Source organism: Salmo salar, unplaced genomic scaffold, assembly GCF_965601325.2.
Source record: "Salmo salar unplaced genomic scaffold, fSalSal1 ptg000257l, whole genome shotgun sequence".
NCBI lineage: Eukaryota > Metazoa > Chordata > Actinopteri > Salmoniformes > Salmonidae > Salmo > Salmo salar.
In genome coordinates, this window is record NW_027675339.1 from 1,200,347 (window position 1) to 1,208,246 (window position 7,900).

At 40.2% G+C, this 7,900-nt stretch overlaps 1 long non-coding RNA gene across 1 annotated transcript; it reads left to right on the top strand.

The window, feature by feature from the left end:
- Positions 1–5,907: 5,907 nt before the first annotated feature.
- On the top strand, positions 5,908–7,179 carry LOC145867241 (uncharacterized). The gene is made up of 2 exons (XR_014383268.1): positions 5,908–6,047; positions 6,509–7,179. It is a non-coding gene; the product is annotated as an uncharacterized LOC145867241 (long non-coding RNA).
- Positions 7,180–7,900: the final 721 nt, after the last annotated feature.

A 7,900-nucleotide genomic window follows, 5' to 3' on the forward strand; every position in this document is an offset into this window, starting at 1 on the left:
TTACTGGGTAGGAGTGGTAACCAGATTAAATCGGGTATGTTTTTTATCCAGCCGTGTCAATACTGCCCCCTAGCCCTAACAGGTTAAATATTATAGTTTCTTTACATTTTAGACAACCTGAAGATGATATAGACACGTTATTTGACTTGTTTGGACGAAATACACTGGTAGCTTTTAGAACTTCTTTGTCTGCATGTTGAAGTAGTGGATTTCTGAAGTCATGGCTCCTGCTAAACAGACTATTTTGGGATATAAAGAAGGACTTTATCGAACAAAACGACCATTCATTGTGTAGCTGGGACCCTTGGGATTGCAAATGGAGGAAGATCTTCAAAGGTAAGTGATTTATTTTATCACTATTTGGGATTCTGTGACGCCTGTGCAAGTTTGGAAAATATGTTATTGTGGGGTGCTGTCCTCAGATAATCGAAAGCTATGCTTTCACCGTAAAGTGTTTTTGAAATCTGACAACGGTGTTCGATTGCCAAGATTTTAAGATTTTAAATGATGTATGACACTTGTATTTTCATGAATGTTTAATATGTTTCTATTTTGAATTTGGCGCTCTGCAATTTCACCGGATGTTGTCGTAGGTGTTTTGCTAGCGGTCCACGAGCCCTAAGAATTATTAACCTGTTAGGGCTAGGGGGCAGTATTTGCACGGCTGGATAAAAAAAATGTACCCGATTTAATCTGGTTACTAATCCTACCCAGTAACTAGAATATGCATATACTTATTATATATGGATAGAAAACACTCTAAAGTTTCTAAAACTGTTTGAATGGTGTCTGTGAGTATAACAGAACTCATTTGGCAGGCAAAACCCTGAGACATTTTCTGACAGGAAGTGGATACCTGATGTGTTGTATTACCTTTAAACCTATGCCATTGAAAAACACAGGGGCTGAGGAATATTTTGGCACTTCCTATTGCTTCCACTAGATGTCACCAGCCTTTACAAAGTGTTTTGAGTCTTCTGGAGGGAGATCTGACCGAACAAGAGCCATGGAACGATGATGGCCCATTAGACACCTGGCGCGCGAGTTCATGTTGGGTACCCTCGTTCCAATACGTTATAAAAGAGTATGCATTCGTCCACCTTGAAAATTATTCATGTTCTGGTTAAAAAAGGCCCTAATGATTTATGCTATACAACGTTTGACATGTTTGAACGAACGTAAATATATTTTTTCCCCTCGTTCATGAAGTGAAGTCCGGCGGGCTTAGATCATGTGCTAACAAGACGGAGATTTTTGGACATAAATGATGAGCTTTTTTGAACAAAACTACATTCGTTATGGACCTGTGATACCTGGAAGTGACATCTGATGAAGAGAATCAAAGGTAATGGATTATTTACATAGTATTTTCGATTTTAGATCTCCCCAACATGACGACTAGTCTGTATCGCAACGCGTATTTTTCTGGGCGCAGTGCTCAGATTATTGCAAAGTGTGATTTCCCAGTAAGGTTATTTTTAAATCTGGCAAGTTGATTGCGTTCAAGAGATGTACATCTATAATTCTTTAAATGACAATATAATATTTTACCAATGTTTTTTAATTTGAATTATTTAATTTGTGATGCTGACTTGACTGCCGGTTATTGGAGGGAAACGATTTCCTCAACATCAATGCCATAGTAAAACGCTGTTTTTGGATATAAATATGAACTTGATAGAACTAAAAATGCATGCATTGTCTAACATAATGTCCTAGGAGTGTCATCTGATGGAGATTGTAAAAGGTTAGTGCATCATTTTAGCTGGTTTTATGGTTTTGGTGACCCTGTCTTTGAATTGACAAAACATTACACACAACTCTTGTAAATGTACTGTCCTAACATACTCTAAATTTATGCTTTCGCCGTAAAACCTTTTTGAAATCATAAAACGTGGTTAGATTAAGGAGATGTTTATCTTTCAAAGGGTGTAAAATAGTTGTATGTTTGAAAAATTTGAATTTTGACATTTATTTGGATTCAAATTTGCCGCTCTTGAAATGCACCTGCTGTTGATGGAGTGCACCACGGGTGGCACGCTAGCGTCCCACCTAGCCCATAGAGGTTAACCTACGATGGCTCAGCTTCAAGGGAACGTATCTGCTATTTGTATTTCCAGCTAAGTCCCCTCCTGTTCCATGGTTTAACAAGCGATGACCACTCCACTACCATTCAACTACCTCCTCACATGAACTGGAAGGCACGTCTCATGTGGCCCACTCATCCACTGGCACATTGAATGTTTCCTCTCCAAGCACAGTGAGGGAACCCCTGTCAATTTTTCTGTCATTACTTTATATAGAGTCAATCACAATCACATTATTACACATCTATGATTTGACTCCTTGCTTGGACTAACTCATTCTTAGCTCTTTTGTCTCACTGTGTAGTGTTTTTGTGTTATTGTCTTCCCGGTCAAATCCTGTCCTGCACTGGTCAAGCCTCTGAACACCTCAACTCATGCCTCATACCCTCATTCAATCACTGCTGTGATCCCTTCCCAAAATGGTGTAAGTAGCCCTCCCATTCCTATTCCCCATAATATTGTACTATAAGTGTCTTTATTAACCTGTTGGGTCTAGGGGGCAGCATTTGCACGTCTGGATAAAAAAAATGTACCCGATTTAATCTGGTTACTAATCCTACCCAGTAACTAGAATATGCATATACTTATTATATATGGATAGAAAACACTCTAAAGTTTCCAAAACTGTTTGAATGGTGTCTGTGAGTATAACAGAACTCATTTGGCAGGCAAAACCCTGAGACATTTTCTGACAGGAAGTGGATACCTGATGTGTTGTATTGATTTTAAACCTATCCCATTGAAAAACACAGGGGTTTAGGAATATTTTGGCACTTCCTATTGCTTCCACTAGATGTCACCAGCCTTTACAAAGTGTTTTGAGTCTTCTGGAGGGAGATCTGACCGAACAAGAGCCATGGAACGGTGATGTCCCATTAGACACCTGGCGCGCTACTTCATGTTGGGTACCCTCGTTCCAATACGTTATAAAAGGCTATGCATTCGTCCACCTTGAATATTATTCATGTTCTGGTTAAAAAAGGCCCTAATGATTTATGCTATACAACGTTTGACATGTTTGAACGAACGGAAATATATTTTTTCCCCTCGTTCATGACGAGAAGTCCGGCTGGCTTACATCATGTGCTAACGAGACGGAGATTTTTGGACATAAATGATGAGCTTTTTTGAACAAAACTACATTCGTTATGGACCTGTGATACCTGGAAGTGACATCTGATGAAGAGAATCAAAGGTAATGGATTATTTACATAGTATTTTCGATTTTAGATCTCCCCAACATGACGTCTAGTCTGTATCGCAACGCGTATTTTTCTGGGCACAGTGCTCAGATTATTGCAAAGTGTGATTTCCCAGTAAGGTTATTTTTAAATCTGGCAAGTTGATTGCGTTCAAAAGATGTAAATCTATAATTCTTTAAATGACAATATAATATTTTACCAATGTTTTCTAATTTTAATTATTTAATTTGTGACGCTGACTTGACTGCCGGTTATTGGAGGGAAACGATTTCCTCAACATCAATGCCATAGTAAAACGCTGTTTTTGTATATAAATATCAACTTGATAGAACTAAAAATGCATGCATTGTCTAACATAATGTCCTAGGAGTGTCATCTGATGGAGATTGTAAAAGGTTAGTGCATCATTTTAGCTGGTTTTATGGTTTTGGTGACCCTGTCTTTGACTTGACAAAACATTACACACAACTCTTGTAAATGTACTGTCCTAACATACTCTAAATTTATGCTTTCGCCGTAAAACCTTTTTGAAATCGTAAAACGTGGTTAGATTAAGGAGATGTTTATCTTTCAAATGGTGTAACATAGTTGTATTTTTGAAAAATTTGAATTTTGACATTTATTTGGATTCAAATTTGCCGCTCTTGAAATGCACCTGCTTTTGATGGAGTGCACCACGGGTGGCACGCTAGCGTCCCACCTAGCCCCAAGAGGTTAAGCTCGATGAAAGGAACATTGTTGACACTTTTCAGCAAGTTGCAATCATGAAATACAGAAATAAATAGTTTTTCACAAACAAGGTCTAAATCATGTTTGATGCACTCTGAAAGAACCATTTTTGCTGTATTGCTTAATCAGGATGATAGGAACACTGTTGACACTTTTCAGCAAGTTGCAATTATGTAATACAGAAATAAACAGTTTCTCAAAACAAGGTCACTCTGTAAGTACCATTTTTGTTGAACTGCTTAACCTCTATGGGACCGGCGGGACGAATTCGTCCCACCTACGTAACAGCCACTGCCATCCTGTGGCGCGATTTTCAAAATCTTCAAAATCATATTACTTCAATTTCTCAAACATATGACTATTTTACAGCCATTTAAAGATAAGACTCTCGTTAATCTAACCACACTGTCCGATTTCAAAAAGGCTTTACAACGAAAGCAAAACATTAGATTATGTCAGCAGAGTACCAAGCCAGAAATAATCAGACACCCATTTTTCAAGCCAGCATATAATGTCACCAAAACCCAGAAGACAGCTAAATGCAGCACTCACCTTTGATGATCTTCATCAGATGACAACCCTAGGACATTATGTTATACAATACATGCATGTTTTGTTCAATCAAGTTCATATTTATATCAAAAACCAGCTTTTTACATTAGCATGTGACGTTCAGAACTAGCATACCCCCCGCAAACTTACGGGGAATTCGCTAACATTTTACTAAATTACTCACGATAAACGTTCACAAAAAGCATAACAATTATTTTAAGAATTATAGATACAGACCTCCTCTATGCACTCGATATGTCCGATTTTAAAATAGCTTTTTGGTGAAAGCACATTTTGCAATATTCTAAGTACATAGCCCAGGCATCACGGGCTCGCTATTTAGACACCCGGCAAGTTTAGCACTCACCATAATCATATTTACTATTATAAAAATGTCATTACCTTTTGTTGTCTTCGTCAGAATGCACACCCAGGACGTCTACTTCAATAACAAATGTTGGTTTGGTCCAAAATAATCCATCGTTATATCCGAATAGCGGCGTTTTGTTCGTGCGTTCCAGACACTATCCGAAATAGTAAAGAAGTGTCGCGCGCTTGGCGCAATTCCTGACAATAAAATTCAAAGTATTCCATTGCCGTACGTCGAAGCATGTCAACCGCTGTTTAAAATCAATTTTTACGTCATTTTTCTCGTAGAAAAGCGATAAAATTCCGACAGGGAATCTCCTTTTCGGCAAACAGAGGAAAAAATCCCAAAGGCGGGGGCGGTCGGGGTCACGCGCATAAGCTAGTGTCTCTTGATGGGCCACTTGAGAAAGGCGATAATGTGTTTCAGCCTGGGGCTGGAATGACGACATTCTCTTTTTTCCCGGGCTATGAGAGCCTATGGAAGACGTGGGAAGTGTCACGTTAGAGCAGAGATCCTTAGTAAATGATAGAGATGGCAAAGAAGTTCAAGAAATGGTCAGACAGGCCACTTCCTGTAAAGGAATCTCTCAGGTTTTGACCTGCCATTTGAGTTCTGTTATACTCACAGACACCATTCAAACAGTTTTAGAAACTTTAGGGTGTTTTCTATCCATATGTAATAAGTATATGCATATTCTAGTTACTGGGTAGGAGTGGCAACCAGATTAAATCGGGTACGTTTTTTATCCAGCCGTGTCAATACTGCCCCCTATCCTAAACAGGTTAACAGGACAGCAGTCCTTCAGTAGGGTCAGTAAGAGAGGGGAAGGGGGAAAGGTATTTATGGGGGGGGTCATAAACCTTACCCACAGGCCAATGTCATGACATACCCATAAATGACTGGGAGTTTATATATGGAGTGTGGGACTCTCTTTATTTTGATAGTTTATAACTCTTATGTATGTGCCATCTTTTTGTGTTTTTCAGGCAGCCTGGGAAAGAACTGAAAAAACTCACTAAAGAGTCAAGACAGAGACACCAGAAAGACCCAAGAAGACTTGGACGCAGCATCAGAGGACAGAGGGATGTTCAGAACTCACTCAGTCTGGTCAGTTGGTGAGGGTAGACTTGGAGGCTGCTTACCTGACATGGAGGAAGTCCCCCCTCCTCTCCCCTACCTTCCCTATACCCCCCCTCCTCTCCCCTACCTTCCCTATACCCACCTCCTCTCCCCTACCTTCCCTATACCCCCCTCCTCTCCCCTACCTTCCCTATACCCCCTCCTCTCCCCTACCTTCCCTATACCCCCCTCCTCTCCCCTACCTTCCCTATACCCCCTCCTCTCCCCTAACTTCCCTATACCCCCTTCTCTCCCCTACCTTCCCTATGCCCCCCCTCTCCCTACCTTCCCTATGCCCCCCTCCTCTCCCCTACCTTCCCTATACCCCCTCCTCTCCCCTACCTTCCCTATACCCCACTCCTCTCCCCTACCTTCCCTATACCTCCCCCCCCCCCCCATTATGTTGGACCATGTTTATTTGTTTGAATCTTGTCTTTGTTTGTGATTAGGTTAGAAGATAATGACTCCTCAACCCAAGAGGCCCTGGAGCAGCTGTGATCAGGTTAGAAGAGAATGACTCCTCAACCCAAGAGGCCCTGGAGCAGCTGTGATCAGGTTAGAAGAGAATGACTCCTCAACCCAAGAGGCCCTGGAGCAGCTGTGATCAGGTTAGAAGAGAATGACTCCTCAACCCAAGAGGTCCTGGAGCAGCTGTGAGAGAGCAGCAGTGTGGGAGCATTTGGGAACATTTAAAGAAGGTGTCACGTCCTGACCAGTAATAGAGGCTATTTGTATTGTAGTTTGGTCAGGATGTGGCAGAAGGTATTTGATTTATGTGGTTCGGGGTGGTGGTTTGCTTAGAAGGGTGTTTGATTTATTATTTCCGGGTTTTGGGTTATGTTCTATGTTTTTTGTATTTCTATGTTCTCTCTAGTTTAGTATTTCTATGTTAGGTATTTGGGTGTTGGACTCTCAATTGGAGGCAGGTGTTTGTAGTTGCCTTTGATTGAGAGTCCTATATATTGGTATGTGTTATGTTTGTGTTTTGTGGGAGATTGTTCTGTGTGCCTTTTGCATTACCAGACTAATTCGTCGTCGTTGTGTCTTTTTGGTGTATGTGTTTATTTTTGGTTCACCTTCTTTGCCAATTAAATAAAAAAAGAAGATTAGTGCACATTTCCCCGCTGCGTCTTGGTCCGCTTTATCCGACAGCAACCATTACAGAAGGTTCCTGGCAAAGAGGATTGACTGTTACGTAAAGGGTCAGAGCCACTGAGTGGACAAAATATTAAGGATACCTTCCTAATATTGAGTTACGCCTGGTCAGTTTGTCATGGAAAGAAAAGGTGTCCTTAACCTCTTGGGGCTAGGTGGGACGCTAGCGTGCCACCTGTGGTGCACTCCATCAACAGCAGGTGCATTTCAAGAGCGGCAAATTTGAATCCAAATAAATGTCAAAATTCAAATTTTTCAAAAATACAACTATGTTACACCATTTGAAAGATAAACATCTCCTTAATCTAACCACGTTTTACGATTTCAAAAAGGTTTTACGGCGAAAGCATAAATTTAGAGTATGTTAGGACAGTACATTTACAAGAGTTGTGTGTAATGTTTTGTCAAGTCAAAGACAGGGTCACCAAAACCATAAAACCAGCTAAAATGATACACTAACCTTTTACAATCTCCATCAGATGACACTCCTAGGACATTATGTTAGACAATGCATGCATTTTTAGTTCTATCAAGTTCATATTTATATACAAAAACAGCGTTTTACTATGGCATTGATGTTGAGGAAATCGTTTCCCTCCAATAACCGGCAGTCAAGTCAGCGTCACAAATTAAATAATTAAAATTAGAAAACATTGGTAAAATATTATATTGTCATTTAAAGAATT